The following is a 15,656-nucleotide window of genomic DNA, read 5'->3' on the forward strand; positions in this document are numbered from 1 at the left end:
TGCAGGCTAGAGAAAAAATTGTGTTCAGACAGTTGGGAACTTAGGTTTTCCCTGTTTAAGAAAAGAGATTTAAATATAAATGGGGAAAAGTTAGGAGGAACTCTGAAACTGGAGGACACCATGATGAGCTCTGTACCAGTAGCATTAAGCACACCTGGAAATTAGATCTTGGTTTCCAGATATCATTCTTCGCCGAAGACAACAGGACTTTTTGGGCAAATGGCTAATTGTAAATTTGGAGAAAGGAAACCACAAGAATGGTTTTCTTAATAAACCCTGGAATATTTAGTGTCAGTATTTAAAACCCAGGTTTTAAATAAACCCTGGAATATTTAGTGTCAGAAATCAAGGGAGTGCTCAAAGACTGAAAAAGACATATCTAGGTAGGATGTGGTGGCTCATGCCTGTAATCCCAGCATTTTGTGAGGCTTAGATGGGCAGATGGCTTGAGTCCAGGAGTTCAAGACCAGCCTGGACAACATGGCAAGACCCCATCTCTACAAAAAATACAAAATATTAGCCAGGCATGGTAGTGCGTGCCTGTAGTCACAGCTACGAGGGAAGCTGAGGTGGGAGGATGGCTTGAACCCAGGTGCTGGAGGCTGCAGTGAGCCAAGATCACGCCACTGCACTCCAGCGAGGATGACAGAGCCAGACTCTGTCTCAAAAAAAAAAAAAAAAAAAAAAGATGTCTAAAGAACACAGGAGCAGGCTTGATGGGGATCCCAGTGGCCACATTTGAGACAATTTGAGAATCTCAATAACATATAACACACTAATTATAATATGTGATTACTTATTATATATAATGATAATATAATTGGATATAATGCACTGAATTTTTAAAAGTCCATGTGTATAGTGATACTAAAGAAAAGACAGGAGGACGGAGGAAAATTCTCCTTTACAAAAGAATACCAACTAATATATGTAGAAGGATGATAAATTTACGGATATGCCATTTTGCAACGTTTATGCAACAACAGATTCAGGTAAAAATCATCAATGATAAATTGCTAATAGAGAGCAGAGTATTATCCATGCATCTCAAAGTGTTACATCACAGATTGCTATCGATTACAAATGGAAAAGGCATATTCGAAATGGAGACATTCAGCAGATGCCACCTAAATAAATGATTAACACTTAGCATTACCAATGGGACAAACTGATGTTAGGTGTATTGGCTGGGATGAAATGGGAAGTGTACAGCATCACTTATGTAGTATACTTGCTGAAATATTTAACCTGCATCCAAACAGCAATAACCAATCAGACAAATCGAGATTGTTGAGCACTCTTTAAGACTACAGATATGGGCTTTTGAAAAATGTCCACGTCATAAAGTAAGTAAAGGTTGGAAGGAGGGAACTGTTCTATATTACAAGAGATAAAGAAACATGCAAACTAAATTTGTCCATAACCCTGGGTTTGATCTTGGGTTGAAATAAATAGCAAGAAAAGAATATTACTGGGTCAATTAAGGGAATTTGAATATAGACTGTATATTAGGTAATGTTACGGTGTCAGTTTTAACTTTATTGGGTATAAAAATAACATGAATAAATACAATAATCAATTTTTCAGATATATGCTGAAGTACTTAGGGTTGAAATGTTATATTTGTAACTTAAATGACTTAGCAAACAAACACTTCTTAAAGTTTTGTAATTGTAGGTTTTACATTTAGGTGTATAATCCAAATTGAGCTTTTTTTGTAATATGTTGTGAGTTATGGATTGAAGTTCACTTTTTTTGCCTATGAATATACAATTGTTCCAGAATCATTTATTGGAAAACTCTCCTTTGTCTATTTAATTGCCTTTGCTCCTTTGTTAAAAATCAGTTGACTCTCTATTCTGTTCCTTCCATAGATCTGTTTATCATTCTGACATCAATACCACAGTGTCTTGATTGTTACAACTTTATAATGTCTTGAAGTCAGGTAGTATATTCTCCAACTTTATTCTACTTTTTCAAAGTGTGTTGAGTATTCCAGTGCCTTTCCATTGTCATATAAATTTTAGAATCATCTTGTCAATTTTTCCAAAAAATGCCTGTGTAGATTTTTACTGGGTATGCATTGAATCCATAGATCAATCTGGGGAGTACTGTTTACATCTTAACAATATAGAATCTTGCTATTCATTAATGCAATGTATCACTTCATTTACTTAGATCTTCTTTAATTTTTCACAGCAATATTTTGTAGTTTGCAGTAACCAAATATTAAACATCTATTGTCAAGTTTATCCCTGTTTCATACTTTTTGATGTTATTGTACATTTACAAACTTAATAGTATTTATATACAATAGCGGCAATTAGAAATTGAAATTTTTTATTTTAAAAATTGAAATTTTTGTGCTTTAGTAGAGATGAGGTTTCACCATGCTGGCCAGGCTAGTCTTGAACTCCTGATCTCAAGTGATCCACCCGCCTCAGCCTCCCAAAGTGCTGGGATTGCAGGCATGAGCCACTGTGCCCAGCCAAGCTCGACATTTTTAGATTCACATATGAGTGAGATTATGTGGTATTTGTCTTTCTGTGTCTGGCTTATTTCACTTAACATAATATCCTCTAGGTTCATCTATGTTGTAGCAATTGACAGAATTTCCTTCTTTTTAAATAGTGTATACTATTCCATTGTGTATATGTACCCCATTTTCTTTATCCATTCATCTGTTGATGGACAGTTAAGTTGGTTTCATAGCTTGGTTATTGTGAATAATGCTGCAGTGAACATGGGAGTGCAGATATCTCTTCACCATTCTGATTTCGTATCCTTTGGATATATACTCAGTGGTAAGATTCCTGGCTCATGTGGTAGTTTTGTTTTTAATTTTGTGAGGGACCTTCATACTGTTTTTTTGTTTTGTTTTGTTTTTGTTTTTTTTTTTGCAGTTGCAAGATTTAATAGAGTGAAAACAGAGCTCTCATAAAATGAGAGGGGACCCAAAGGGGGTTGCTGTTGCTGGCTCGAATGCCTGGGCTTGTATCCTGATCATTGTCCTTCCCCCATTCTCTCAGGCGATAGATGACTGGCTATTTCTTTACTCCTGTTTTTGCCTAATTAGCATTTTAGTGAGCTCTCTTTACTACCTCACTGGTCGGGTGTGAGCTAAGTTGCAAGCCCCGTGTTTAAAGGTGGATGCAGTCACCTTCCCAGCTAGGCTTAGGGACTCTTAGTCAGCCTAGGAAACCCAGCTAGTCCTGTCTCTCAGTCCCCACCTCAACAGGAAAACCCAGGCGCTGTTGGGGAGGTTGGCTGTTGACCACTGTAACTGCTTCCTGCTGAATTGGGGCATAGTGGGGGTTGTGCAGTTGAGATTTCCTCAGGAGGGGTGCCTTTGACATCATCAACATCGGAGCATGGGCTAGCAGGCCGGTCCAGGGGTCTGTGGTAGATCTTAGTCATGGACTACATCCGGAGCTCCATTTGAAGATTTGTAATTTTACAGCTTCGATTCTGGAATAGACAAACTTAACAAGGAGGTTAAAAATACAGGGATTGAAATGTATGGCCTGAAGTGCAGGGGATTATTTCTTTGGCACACTTCACAGGCCCTGCCTATTTGCTTCATAGTTTTGAAAAGGCCTGGTCCAGTAAATAATAATTTGGCCATCTGATAGGTGCTATTGATGCCTAGGTGAAAGGTTTGGTGAAGGGTTTTAAGTAATTTCCATTGGTCAGCTGCAGGCAAAAGTATTTTTCCTTCTTTGGTGGCTAGCCATCCTGAGGGGAGGAAACTATGTCCTCCTGAGGTTCCCCATTCTATTTCTCCTGCTGAGTACTGGAGCTTGGTTTCCTGGAGGGGATTACCCCATACTACGGGTCCTTCTATAAGCATTTCTAATGGAGGGTCCTGCCTTGTGGCTCTTTTGGCTTCAATATCCGCTTGGCAGTTCCCTTCTATTTCTTTTTCCTTTCCTTTCTGATGACCCTGGCAGTGTAAGACTGCCACCTTTTTAGGTTTCTGTACAGCCAATAATAATCTCCTAATGGCTGCCTGATGTTTGATAGGTGTTCCCTTGGAAGTTAGGAATTCCTTTTCTCTGCATATTGCTGTGTGGGCATGGAGGACTAGGTATGCATACTTAGAGTCTGTATATATATTTACCCTTTTTCTTTCTCATAATTCTAGTGCCCGAATGAGGGCTATTAGTTCTGACAGCTGAACGCTAGTTCCTGAAGTGAGGGGATTACTTTCAAGTATTCCATTATCACTGACCACTGCATACCCCACTTTTAGAAGTCCTTTTTCTACAAAGGAACTTCCATCAGTATACAAGTTGAGGTCAGGATCAGTCAAGGGAACCTCTAGAAGGTCCCCTCAAGTGGCATAGGTTTGAGCAATCACCTGTTAACAGTTATGTTCCATCTTTCCTTTATTGTCTGGAAGAAATGTGGCTGGGTTAGGGAACCACAAGTGCACAGTCGCAGCACTGGCCATTCAAGTAATAGAGCCTGATATTTTAGCAAACAGTTGTCTGACACCCACAAGTTTCCTTTAGCAGTCAGCATGCCATTTACATCATAAGATGTCCACACAGTAAGATCTCTTCCCTGTATTATTTTAACTGCTTCAGATACTAAGACTGCTACTGCTGCCACTACCCATAAACAATGAGGCCAACCCTTTGCCACTACATCAATTTCCTTACTCAGGTATGCCACAGGTTGCAAGCTGGTCCCTCAGACCTGTGTAAGGACTCCTAGGGCTATTCCTTTTTTTTCTGTGACATATAAAGAAAAGTGTTGCCCCATTGGCAAGCTTAACACTAGGACTTGGGTTAGCGCCTTCTTTAGGGCCTGGAAAGCCACTTCTGCTTCAGGTGTCCATCTTACTAAATGGGTATTGGCTTTCTGAGTTTCCTCAATTAGTGTATACAATGGCCTGGCTATTTCGCCGTACCTGGGAATCCATATTCGGCAGAAGCCTGTTATGCCGAGGAACCCTCTTAGTTGCTTTAGGGTTTTGGGATAAGGATAAGCCAGTATAGGCTGGATACATTCCTCACTGAGGGCCCTAGTGCCTTTGGATAATTTTAGCCCTAAGTATTTAATCTGCTGTGAGCAGAGCTGAGCCTTTGGTTTGGAAACCGTGTAGCCATGGAAAGGAAATTTGGCGAGGAAATTTAAGAGTGCTTGGGTGGCTTGATGGCACAAGGTTTCTGAACGGATCTCTAAAAGTAAATCATCCACTTACCAAAGGACAAGAATGTCCAGGTATTAGAACTGGCTCAAGTCTTGGGCTAACGCCTGGACAAATAGATGGGGGCTATCCCTGAACCCTTGGAGTAAAACAGTCCCAGGTGGGTTGAGACGTTTGGTTCAAAGGATCTTCAAAGGCAAATAAGAATCGACAGTCAGGATGTACAGGTATGCAGAAAAAGGCATCCTTAAGGTCCAGGACTGTAAACCACTCTGCTTCCTCTGGTATTTGGGAAAGCAGAGTATAAGGGTTAGGTACAGCTGGGTATAGAGGGACAATGGCCTCATTGATAATCCTGAGATCTTGCACTAACCTCCACTGTCCGTTAGGTTTCTGTACTCCTAAAATTGGAGTACTGCAGGGGCTATTGCATGGTTTTACTAGGCCTAGGGCTTTTAGGTCCTTAACAATCTTTTGGAGTCCTTGTTGGGCCTCGTGTCTAAGGGGGTACTGCCTTTGGTAGGGAAAGGAGGCAGAATCCTTTAGCTTAACTTGAACAGGATGGGCATTCTTTGCTCATCCATATTGTCCTTCTGTTGCCCAGACTTCAGGATTAATTTTTTCCTCAAGCAGGGGACAACAAATGGGTGTTCCTTCTCCTATGTTTAGGTGGATAATGGCCCCTGCTTTTGCTAGAATGTCTCTCCCTAACAGGAGAGTGAGGCTTTCAGGCATAATTAGAAAAGCATGTGAAAAGTTCCCCAGTCACAACTTAGTGGCTGCAAGAAGTATCTAGTGACGGGCTGTCCTAGTGAGAGGTGACAGCGTGCTGGCAGCCCTTGCAGCCCTTGCTCACTCTCAGCACCTCCTCTGCCTGGGCTCCCACTTTGGTGGCACTTGAGGAGCCCTTCAGCCCACCACTGCACTGTGGGAGCCCCTTTCTGGGCTGGCCAAGGCCGGAGCTGGCTGCCTCAGCTTGCAGGGAGGTGTGGAGCGAGAGGCACAGGTGGGAACTGGGGCTTCGCACGGCGCTTGCTGGCCAGCGCGAGTTCTGGGTGGGCGTGGGCTCAGCGGGCCCCCACACTCAGAGTGGCCAGCTGGCCCCACCTGCCCTGGACAGTGAGGGGCTTAGCACCTGGGCCAGCAGCTGCTATGCTTGACTTCTTGCCAGGCCTTAGCTGCCTCCCCGTGGGGCAGGGCTTGGGACCTGCAGCCTGCCATGCCTGAGCCTCCCCTGCTTCATGGGCTCCTGTGCGGCCCAAGCCTCCCCGATGAGCACTGCCCCCTGCTCCACGGCACCCAGTCCCATTGACCACCCAAGGGCTGAGGAGTGCAGGTGCACGGTGCGGGACTGGCAGGCAGCTCCACCTGTGGTCCCGGTGAGGGATCCACTGGGTGAAGGCAGCTGGGCTCCTGACTCTGGTGGGGACTTGGAGAACCTTTGTGTCTAGCTAAGGGATTGTAAATACGCCAATCAGCACTCTGAATCTAGCTCAAGGTTTGTAAACACACCAATCAGCACCCTGTGTCTGGCTCAGGGTTTGTAAATGTACCAATCGACACTCTTTATCCAGCTACTCTTGTGGGGACTTGGAGAACCTTTGTGTCTAGCTAGGGGATTGTAAATACACCAATTGGCACTCTGTATCTAGCTCAAGGTTTGTAAACACACCAATCAGCACCCTGTGTCTAGCTCAGGGTTTGTGAATACACCAATCGACACTCTGTATCTAGCTACTCTACTGGGGACATGGAGAACCTTTGTGTCTAGCTCAGGGATTGTAAACACACCAATCAGTGCCCTGTCAAAACAGACCACTAGGCTCTCTGTAAAATGGACCAATCAGCAGGATGTGGGTGGGGCCAGATAAGAGAATAAAAGCAGGCTGCCCCAGCCAGCAGTGGCAACCCGCTCGGGTCCCTTTCCACACTGTGGAAGCTTTGTTCTTTCGCTCTTTGCAGTAAGTCTTGCTGCTGCTCACTCTTTGGGTCCACACTGCCTTTATGAGCTGTAACACTCACCACAAAGGTCTGCAGCTTCACTCCTGAAGCCAGCGAGACCACAAACCCACTGGGAGGAATGAACAACTCCAGACACACTGCCTTAAGAGCTGTAACACTCACCATGAAGGTCCGCAGCTTCACTCCTGAGCCAGGGAGACCATGAACCCCACCAAAAGGAAGAAATTCCGAACACATCCAAACATCAGAAGGAACAAACTCCGGACACGCCGCCTTTAGGAACTGTAACACTCACTGCGAGGGTCCGCGGCTTCATTATTGAAGTCAGTGAGACCAAGAACCCACCAATTCCAGACACACTAGGACCCCTTGGATAGTGAAAGATCTGGAGGACGGTTGTCTGGGACAGGAAAGTAAGACTGAGAAGGCCACATCAGTGTCCATGAGACAGTTAATCTCGTGGCTCTCAATGATCAAGCATACGGGGCTCTGTGAGGGTGATGGCATGGGCTGGTGCTTGCCCCAGGCACCCTCAGTCTTGCTGCTGGATCATCGGGTTAGTGGCTTCTGACTCAAAAGACCTTCATCCCCCGGGGCAGTGGGCCTTCCAGTGATTCCGTTGACATAAGGGACATGGATGGGGGGTAGCTTATTTCTATTCTGACAATCTTTTTAAAAGTGTCCTTGTAGACCGCACTGGAAGCAAGCTCTATTAGGCATTCAATTTGTGCAGGCTTTCGGTGTTCCAGAGCCTCCAATATCTGCTTGCCTGAGGGCCATGACTAAAGCGGTGGCCTTTTTCTTATCTCATTTGTCCCCTTCCAGCTGCTCCTCCTGGTCTCTATTATAAAAAACCGAGGTTGTGAAATTCAATAGGGTTTCTAAGTTTTGCTCCAGGCCTAAGGTAGACTTTTGATGTTTTTTCTACTGTCTGCAGCTGAGTGATAAACTTATCATTTAAGATTAGTTGGCCTTCAATAGAGTCCAGTGACAGAGAGGTATGCTTCCTCAATGCCTCCCTTAGTCTCTCCAGAAAGGCAGTAGGATTTTCTTCCTTTCCCTGTGTTATAGTGGACACCATTGAATAATGTATAGGCTTCTTCCTAGTTTCCCTTAGTCCTTCTGGCATGCAAGTTAGTAAATGTCTGTGGCACCAGTCTCCATGTATTCTGCATCCCAGTGAGGGTCTACACTGGGCTTTTTGATTCTGTAAGTACTTTAAGGGTTGGCCGAGTGCAAAGAGCTCCCACATTTGAGCAGACCAATTATTAGGCAATTTTCCTAACTCTGCTTCCACAAGAGTCTCCCTATCAATTACTGCATACCCATTGTGTCTTTTTTTCCCTCAGTCGCCTGGGAGGAACCATCTATCATCCTTTCTTGAAGGTAGTTTCTGCTAGATCTGGTCAGACCTTTGTATGGTAATGAAGATTTAAATCCCCTGTTAGGAAATCTGCTAGGTTAATGGAATTTGCTGTGGTTAATGTTAAATCACCTTTTTCTAGCAGAATAGCCCCATACTTTAAGATTTTTGAGCTAGTAAGCTACCTGTTTGCTTTTTGAGTTAGGATAGTTATGAACTGGTGGAGTGTGCTCACAATGAGGTTTCCTCTAAAGGTTGTTTTTCTGCTTTCTTCTGTTAGCAAAGCAGTTGCTGCTACAGATTGAATGCATTTGGGCCATCCACAGGTTTCTGGGTTGAAGATTTTTGATAGGAAGGCTACTGGTTGTCAGTAGCTTCAGTGCTTTCAGGCTACGCCCTTGTTTACACTGACAACAAAATGGTATTGGAGTGTTGTGGGGTCACAGAGAAGACCTTCAATTATCAATTATAGGTTTTAAATTTACCCTGGCTTTTAAAGAAATAGGGTACACTTTTTTCTTTACTACTTCTATCTTTATCTTTCTCTCTTTCTTTCTCCTTTCTGTCTTTGTAGATGGATTTTGGAAACACAGTGGAAGGATGTTCGCTCGTTGCCCCCATTTGCCACTATAGAACTATGCACCTCCCTTTTATTTACTCAATTTGCTTTTATCCTGATCTATTATGTTGTTGTAGACCCAGTTCCAGTTGTTACAGTACTGGGTTATCAGTTCTAAGGCCCTGACAAAGGTGGTGCGGAACAGGTCCCACATAACTGCCCATGTTGAGAGCTGTATGCCTAAATTGGGAGGGACACCAGGGACAAGACTCCCTTGGTTCATAGCCTAGGGGCCTAAGGACACAACGTAGATCTTCCTTAGATCCCTTTGGAGATACTAATACTTGGGAGAGGAAGTGAAAGTCTGAAGCATTAGTATCTAGGAGGCAGGGATCAGAGGAAGTAGATTCAGAAGTAAGGAGAATTTTAGGGCTACACTTTCAAGAAAGTTGTGGTCAGGACCCAGGAGGTATGGGTCAGAAGGAAAGGTAGGGGCACACGCATGGGCGACTGTTGAGTAGAGACTTCTGGCTGTACCATGATCTCAACTGGCTAATGCTGGGAGTTTGGGATGACAGCTTTCTGCCTCTAGTTGGCCCTAGGCTTCCCCAGGGAAATCGAAAGTGGAAACTAGTTCCAGGCAGACCAACGCTCCCAACACAGAAGGGTTGGGGGTTGTTAGAAAGCCCTTCCCCAGACAGCCTCACACTTGAGTCTTAAGTCTGGTGGCCACCCTAATCGTTTTTAACCATCCAACAGGTGCCCGATATTTTCCTCCAATTCTAAGGAAGGATAGGCAGAATAGCAAGTGAAAGCACTTTGGAGGTCCCTTCATGGTTGCCAAAATGTTACCAGGGGTCCTTGTTCTTAGAGCTCCCAAGATGGTGGTGGGCCACTTCCATGATGGCAGCAAGCCTCTTGTTCTCTGACCTGGGGTTCTTGGCCTCACAGGTACCAAGGAATGAAATCTTGGGCCATGCGTTGAGTGTTATAGCTCTATTCATCCCAATTAGGATGAACCCCAGGCATTTAGCCCACGCAGGAACAATGGCAAGCCTCTAGCCCGATTGGGAGCAGCAATGGACACTGCCTCACGGGATGAGAAGTGCAGCAGATCCACCCCTGCCGGATCCAGAGGGGTGGAAGTCAGCTGCAGGTCTGCTATGGTGGCAAACAGTGGTGGACGGCAAGCGAAAGCTCAACTTGAGCCATAAAAAATACGGACCAGAAGAATGTGCAGTTGCAAGATTTAATAGAGTGAAAACAGAGCTCCCATAAAGTGGGAGGGGACACAAAGGGGGTTGCCTTTCATTCTGTTTTTCATAAGACTGTACTAATTTACATTCCCACCAACAGTGAATAAGGGTTCCATTTTTTGCACATCCTTGCCAACATGTCTTGTCTTCTGTGTTTTTGATAATAGTCATTCTAATAGGCATGAAGTGATATCTCATTGTGGTTTTAATTTGCATTTCCCTGATGATTTGTGATGTTGAATATTTTTTTCATATACCTACTAGCCATTTGTATGTCTTCGTTTGAGAAATTCTATTCAAGTCCTCTGACCAGTTTTTAATTAGGTTATTTGCTTTCTTACTATTGAGTTGTTTCAATTCCTTATATATTTTGGATATTAACCCCTTGTCAGATGTTTGGTTTGCAAATGTATTTTCTCATTCTGCAGGTTGTCTCTTTACTCTGTTTATTGTTTTTGTAGTTATGCAGAAGCTTTGTAGTTTGATGTAATCCCAGTTGTCCAGTTTTGCTTTTGTTGCTTGTCATTTGGAGGACATACCCATAATTGATCTTAGCCAAAAGGCTGAGAAGTGATTTGGGTCATATTAAAAAATATCATTGCCAAGACCATATCATGGAGCTTTTTTTCTAGGTTTTCTTCTGGTAGGTTTATAGTTTCAGGTCTTATGTTTAAGTCTTTAATCCATTTTGAGTTGACTTTTGTACAAAGTATGAGATGAGGGTCTAGTTAAATTTGTTTTTTTTTTTGTAAATTGACAAATTATAGTTGCATATATTTATGGGGTGCAAAGCAATGTTTTGGTTTATTAATACAATGTGGAATAATTAAATCTAGATTGATATTAAATCAATAAAATTGACATCTATCACTTTAAATGCTTATTTTTTTGTCATGAAACATTTGAAGTTTACTGTTTTAGTGATTTTGAATTGCACAGTACACTAGAATTAACTATATACATCATGCTGATGTAATAGATTTCAAAAAACAAAAACTTATTCCTCCTGTTCAACTGAGGCTTTGTATCTTTTGACAGTCATCTCCCATTCACCCAAACCCCTAGCCTCTGGTAGCCATCATTCTACTCTCTGCTTCTGTAAATTTGATTGCTTTAGATTCCACATATAAGTGAGAACCCATGGTATTTGTCTTTGTGTGTCTGGCTTATTTCACTTAGCACAGTGTTCTCCAATTCCATCTATGTTGTTGCAGATGACAAAATCTCTTTCTTTTTAGTTTCCATTATTTTATTTTATTATTTTTTATTTATTTATTTATTTATTTTTTGAGACGGGGTCTTCTTGTTCCTTTGCCCTGGCTGGAGGGCAGTGACATGATCACAGCTCACTGCAGCCTTGACCTCCCAAGCTCAACTGTCCTTCTGCCTCAGCCTCCTGAGTAGCTGGGACTACAGATGGTTGCCACCACACCTGGCCAATTTTTTTTATTTTTTGTAGAGCTGGGGGTCCCACTACGTTGCCATGCTGGTCTCAAACTCCTGGGCTCAAGTGATCCTCCCCCCTCAGCTTCTCAAAGTGCTGGGATTACAGGTGTGAGCCCCTGCATCTGGCCAGCATTTCCTTTTAGTGTTCTATTGTGTATATATACTACATTTTCTCTGTCCATTAATCTATCAGTAGACACTTAGGTTGGTTCCATAACTGCCAAGTGAATAATGCTGCAATGAACATGGGAGTGCAGACATCTCTTTGACATAAGATTTCAGATCTTTTGGGTTAATACCCAGAAGTGGGATTGCTGGATCATATGGTAATTCTATTTTTAGTTTTTTGAAGAACCTCCATACAGTTTTTCATAATGGCTGCAATAATTTAGATCTCCACCAGGAGCATACAAGGGTTATATTTTCTCCACATTCTCACCAACACTTATCTTTTGTCTTTTGATAATAGCCATCCTGACAAGTGTGACATGATAGCTCATTGTGGTTTTAATTTGCATTTCCCTAATGATTAGTGATGTTGAGCATTTTTCAATATACCTGTTTGCATTCTTTTAAGAAATATCTATTTCTTTTAAGATATATCTTCTTTTGAGGAATATCCATTCAGGTCCCTTGGCCATTTTTTTTTCTTTTTATTTACTTTTGTTGTTTTCTTCAAAGGCATGATCATTAACTTTTGCCATTTTTCAACCCAATTATTTGTTTTCTTTTTAGAGTTATTTGAGTTCCTTACATATTTTAAATATTAACCATTTTTTCAAATGTATGAAGGTCTAATGTAATGATTCTGTCAGTAGATAGCTGGTTGTCCCAGCAGCATTTATTGAAGAGACTGTCCCTTCCCCATTGTTTGTTCTTATCACCTTTGTCGAAAATTAAGTGACCATAAATGTATGGATTTATTCCTGAGCTCTCTATTCTATTCCATTGGTCTATGTGTCTCTTATTATGTCAGTACCATGCTGTTTTGTTTACTATAGATTTGTAGTAGATTTTGAAATCAGGTAATGTGATACCTGAAGCTTTGTTCTTTTTGATCAGGACTGCTTTGGCTATCAGAGTCTTTTGTGGTTCCAAGCAAATTTTAGGATTGTTTTTATATTTCTGTGAAAAATGTCATTGGAATTTTGACAAGGATTGCATTCAATTTGTAGATCACCTTGGGTAGTATGGACATTTTAACAATATTCTTCTAATCCTTGAACACAAAATGTTTGTGCCTTCTTCAACCTTTGTCATCAATGTTATTCCTACACTTTTTTTTTTGGTAACTATTGTAGTTGGGATTGTTTTCTTGATTTCTTTTTCAGATAGTTCATTGTTAGAACATGGAAATACTACTTTTTTATTGTTATTGATTTTGTATCCTGCAACTTTGCTGAAATTGTTTATTAGTGCCAACATTTTTGGTGGAGTCTTCAGAGTTTTCATATCATCTGCAAACAGAGACAGTTTAACTTCTTCCTTTCCAATTTGAGGGACTTTTTTTTTTTTAAAGGAAAATATTTGTGTCTTTTTATTTTCCTTTCCTTTTATTTTTGGTTGACATGTAATAATTGTAGATATTTATGGGATACAGAGTGATATTTTGATACATCTGTGTAATAATCAAATTAGAGTAATTAGCATATCCATCACCTCACTTATTATTTCTTTGTTAGAAACCTTCAAAATCCTTTCTTTTAGCTTTTTGAAAATATACAATAAATTATTAACTCTAATCACCCTACAGTACTATTTAAAACTAGAACTTATCTAGTGTTATCCTATCTAGCTGTAATTTAGTATTCATTAACCTGCCTCTCTATCCTGCCCTCTCCCATGCCCTACCCGGCCTCTAGTAACTACAGTTTTACTCTCTACTTCTATGAGCTCAACCTTTTTTTTTAGCTCCCACATATGAGTAAGAACGTGTGGTGTTTATCTTATTATGCCTGACTTATTTCACTTAACAATAATCATGTTCTTACAAATGACAAGATTTCATTCTTTTTTATGGCTGAATAGTATTCCACTGTACATACGTATCACATTTTAAAAATCCATTCATTCATTTATGGACATTCAGTTTGACTCCATATCTTTGCTATCGTAATAACAATAAACATGGGCATGCAGATTATCTCTTCAATATACTGATTTCCTTTCATTTGAATAAATATTCAGTGGCATTGCTGGATCATATGATAGCTGTAATTTTATTTTTTTGAAAAACCTCCATACTGTTTTTCATAATGATTCTACAAATTTACATTTCCACCAAGAGTATATAGAAGTTCCATTTTCTCCACATCCTTTCCAATATTTGTATTTTTAAATTTTTTTTATCATAGCCATTTTAACTGGAGTAGGATGATATCTCATTCTGGTTTTGATTTGCGTTTCCCTGATGATTACTGGTGTTGAGAGTTTCTTTATATATGTGTTGGTAATTTGTATATCTTCTTTTGAGAAATGTCTATTCAGATCCTTTATCTACTTTTTAATGGGATTATTTGGGGTTTTTTTTTTTTTTGGTCTTGAGTTGTTTCAGTTTCTTATCTATTATGCATATCAGTCCCTTGTCACATAAATAGTTTGCAAATATGTTTTTCTCATTGTATACATTATCTCTTCACTCTGCTATTTCCTTTCTTGTGCAGAAGATTTTTAGTTTGATATAGTCCTACTTATCAATTTTGTTTTAGTGGCCTATGCTTTTGAAGTGTTGCCCATAAAATCTTTGCCTACACCAATGTCCTAAAGCATATCCTCTGTTTTCACCTCGTATATTAGTTTTATAGTTTTGGGCCCTTTATGTGCCTTTCATGTCTTTCTCTTGGCTAATTGTTTTGGCTAGGACTTCCAGTACTATGTTGAATAGGATTGGTGACAGTGAGCTTCCTTGTATTGTTTTTTTTTTTCTTTTTCTTTTTACTTATTTGTTATTATTATTTTTTTTCCAGTCAGGGTCTCACTTTGTCACTCAGGCTGGAATGCAGCATTGCGATCTTAGCTCATTGCAACCTCTGCCTCCTGGATTCAAGTGATCTTTCCACCTCAGCCTTTTGAGTAGCTGGGACTACAGGCATGTGCCACCATGCCCTGATAATTTTTGTACTTTTTGGTAAAGACAGGGTTTCACCATGTTGGCCAGGCTGGTCTCAAACTCCTGACGTCAAGTGATCCACCTGCCTCTGCCTCCCGAAGTGCTGGGATTACAGGTGTGAGCCATTGCATCTGGCCTTTGTATTGTTCTTGATCTTAGAGGAAAAGTTTTCATCTTTTCACTATTGATGAAAGCTATGTCATCAATATGATGTTAGCTATGGGCCTGTCATATGTGACCTCTATTATGTTGAGGTACATTCCTTTTATAAATAATTTGTGGAAAGTTTTTATTATGAAAGGATGTTGAATTTTGTTCAGTATCTTTTCTGCATCTATTGAGATTATCATATGGGTTTGTCTTTTATTCTGTTAAAGTTGTGTATTACATTTATTGATTTACATATGTTGAACCATCCTTGCATCCCAGTGATAAATCTCACTTGGTTGTAGTGAATTATCCTTTTAATGTGCTGTTGAATTTTGTTTGTTAGTATTTTGTTGAGGATTTTTGCATGTTTGTTCATCAGGGATATTGGCCTGTAATTTTCTCTTCTTACAGCAGCGCTCTTGTCTGGCTTTGGTATCAGGATAATGCTGGCCTTTCTTTCTTTCTTTTTTTTTTTTAGATGGAGTTTTGCTCTTGTTGCCAGGCTGGAGTGCAATGGCGTGATCTCGGCTCACTGCAACCTCTGCCTCCTAGGTTCAAGTGATTCTCCTGCCTTAACCTCCCAAGTAGCTGGGATTACAGGCATGCACCACCACACCTGGCTAATTTTTGTATTTTTAGTAGGATGGGGTTTCACC

At 40.9% G+C, this 15,656-nt stretch overlaps 1 long non-coding RNA gene across 4 annotated transcripts in view; it reads left to right on the top strand.

Annotated features, from left to right (window-relative positions):
- Positions 1-15,656, top strand: part of LOC134733871 (uncharacterized) — an 88,272-nt gene that overhangs the window by 26,580 nt on the left and 46,036 nt on the right. Inside the window, exons 3-4 of one of the 4 annotated variants that reach the window (XR_010117402.1) lie at positions 8,467-8,538; positions 9,055-10,900. The exons of the other annotated variants lie outside the window; for them this stretch is intronic. This is a non-coding gene — a long non-coding RNA (uncharacterized lncRNA). Of the gene's footprint in view, positions 1-8,466; positions 8,539-9,054; positions 10,901-15,656 lie in introns of those variants that run through there. 4 annotated transcript variants of the gene reach the window in all.

The sequence above is a fragment of the Symphalangus syndactylus genome, chromosome 12 (genome assembly GCF_028878055.3).
Source record: "Symphalangus syndactylus isolate Jambi chromosome 12, NHGRI_mSymSyn1-v2.1_pri, whole genome shotgun sequence".
NCBI classification, from domain to species: Eukaryota; Metazoa; Chordata; class Mammalia; order Primates; family Hylobatidae; genus Symphalangus; species Symphalangus syndactylus.